Below are 3,004 nucleotides of genomic sequence, written 5' to 3'. Positions count from 1 at the left end.
AAACAACTTCTATTTTTTTTTTCTTCTACATTTATGGTTTATTTGGCTCCATGGAGAAGAGTCTAAAAGAAACTTTTACGAAGGAAAAATGAGAAAAGTGAAAGTAGAGTCATATTTAATTTTAAAAAAATGATTAGAGATTTTAGATGATTTTTAAGATATATAAATTCTCTCTCCTCGCATTTCCGTATGAAACTTTTCAAAATGGAAGAAATAAAAATCATTAAAAAGATATTTTACTCCTCTCTCTTCTTAAAATTAAATCCAAACACTTTTTATAAATAGTATCTCCCCTTTTGATATGGTCGATTAAATTAACGGTTTGCAAATTTGCCTATTATGGAGATAACACAAAACACTTGCATTTTTCAATGGATTTGTTACTTTGCATCTTGTAAGAGGATTAGAACAAACCCCCTTCCCTCTTCTCATGATCTTTTCCTAACACGGTATTGTATTATTATTACTTGTTTTAGCTAAAGTTTTCCTGACTCAATGAAATGATAGAAAGTTCTAAAGCTTGACTATTTAATTTGCTTACAATCACGAAGCGACAATAGATTCAGACCATGACCTGTGGCCCAGTGATCACAATTATCTTCACCAATGTCCTTTTTTACTGAATAATATATCTCCCCTTAATGCGTCCAAACTACTTTATCTTGTTTTGATGTGTACAAATTTCATGGTATTTTAAATCACTAAAAATATTAAAAATAGTCTTGAATAAAAAAACAAAATTTGATATAAATCATGGGCTATTATTATTAATCTTAAAGTTATTTAAATTTTAAGATCATAAACATGATCTCTTAGAAGTAGATTTTTATAGTTATTTTTATTTTTATGACTAAAATAATAATATAAAAAAAGCTAATATATATATATATATATTATTATATTGAATTGATATAAATTCAATCATATCTTACTTATAAAATCGATGAAAATTATAAATTATTGTTTAAAAAAAATATTATCTTTCATTTATTAATAATTTATACCTGACAAATCAGCAAATGAAACCACGGGGTGATTTGATGGCTATTGGATCCAAGGGCAGGGGTCGTAAGTTGCAATTCAAGAGTCCAAATAAATAATAATGTAACAAACAAAGTAAGGAGTCGTGGAACCCCTTTCTTCATCAATTAATGGGGGGCCATTTGTTGATTTTAATGTGATTAGATTGCCCCATTTCCTCCTCTTTCCAACACAATTATCTAAAATTGAAATTTATTTAAAAATTCATTAATAAAAATGTGTCCTCATAACTTATTAAGTGAGTACAATAATATTTATTTATAATATATATTATATATAATTAATATTTCGCTAATCATATCAAATTGTAAAGTAATTTAATAGTGATGAAGATTTTTATAAATCTTAATTATATCCTTAGTTCAATTTCTCACAAAAATAATAGTTTGTTTGATAAAATTATAAATATTTAGATTAATATAATTACTATTACACTAAAATTAAAGTATAAGATTAATCGAAAATATTTTATATATAATCTATTTTATGTTATCTTCTTAATAAAATTTATCCAGATATAACACTAAATCATAGTATCTTATTAAAAGTATAAAGCTCGATACCACACACAGAATGTTATTTATTTATGTTGTGTTTGCAACATAAGGCTTTATACCACACATTCATTGAAAACCATCTTTTTTGCATCAATCATTGTAATTTTCAATTAACGCATCGATGATCTCCTACTCATATACTCTTCCTCTCAAATTATTTTCTTATTAATCTAAATATTTGTACTGAAGACATTATTGTTTGATTCATTCTTTTGTAGCCTTCATTCTCTTTTCATTTAATATTTTTAGAACATATAAACGAGATATATGAAACATCGTAGAAGGGAATGTACGTAGTAATTAAGCATGAAATCGTGAATTTGTAAGACAACAAAATTAACCCTATCGAAGATGGGTCGTGGCCTCTCTCTCCATCTCCTTCAAATATCTATTTGTCTCCCTAATTTTATGTTTATGTCTTTGCCTTTTGCAATTAGTTTCATTTTTTCATTGCTATTGGAGAATCAAGCAGCCAAATCCCATTCCTTTGAGTAATTACACCTATAATGTTGTTGATTTTAAAGTCTATGTAATAATGCAATTGCAATTACGACTATATCAATCACATATTTGTTCAATATAAAAATTTGTAGAATAATCAAAATTATAATTTAAATCTATAGTATAGAGATATTGAGTGCCTTTGTTGTAAATCTATAGTAGATTAATTCTCACATTGGCTCTGCAATAGATGAGAGAGAAATATTAATACATCACAAATTTAAAAGACATGAATTTATAACCCATTAAGAAGAAAAAATAATATAATTACCCATACCCTTTTTGGAAAATCTAAAATTGCCTTCCACCAATTTTTATTAGGTTTTCTCTCTATTGCATGCATTAGTTTCACTTTTTTTTTTCTTCCACGTGACTATGATATAGGTTTTCATTAGATATGTTTCTTTCTCCTTTTCACTTTTTCTATTTATTTTGTTTCCATGTCTTTTATTTGAATTATTTTATATTTTTATATTATTAATTGATACCAATTTTGTTTGCTTGTGTTTATTTATTGCTTTTGTATGAGTATTTAAGGTACATTAATTAATCTTAAAATAAAATGTATCTAAGAAATGGATTAAATTTATAAAATTTGAAATGTCTAATTTAAAATGTTTTAGCCAAATATTGACAACTAATATAGCAAAGATTATAGGAAGTACTAACTACTACCTTAATGACTATAGATAATTAAACTATGAGAACATATTTATCGGAGAGAGAGTTAGAGAAATATGACATATAGAATCAAAGATTAATGTATTTAAAAAAGTCATGTTTTTATGGTAAGACCCACGTATAGAAACAGAAAGTTTTACAATAATTTACATTCCAATTTATGAATTCATATGTGCCCCTCTCTATCTATTTAATATTTATATCCTCTAGACCTCTACACTCTT

The sequence above is a fragment of the Cicer arietinum genome, chromosome 8 (assembly GCF_000331145.2).
Source record: "Cicer arietinum cultivar CDC Frontier isolate Library 1 chromosome 8, Cicar.CDCFrontier_v2.0, whole genome shotgun sequence".
Lineage (NCBI taxonomy): Eukaryota > Viridiplantae > Streptophyta > Magnoliopsida > Fabales > Fabaceae > Cicer > Cicer arietinum.
Note: the sequence above shows the minus strand (reverse complement) of the source record.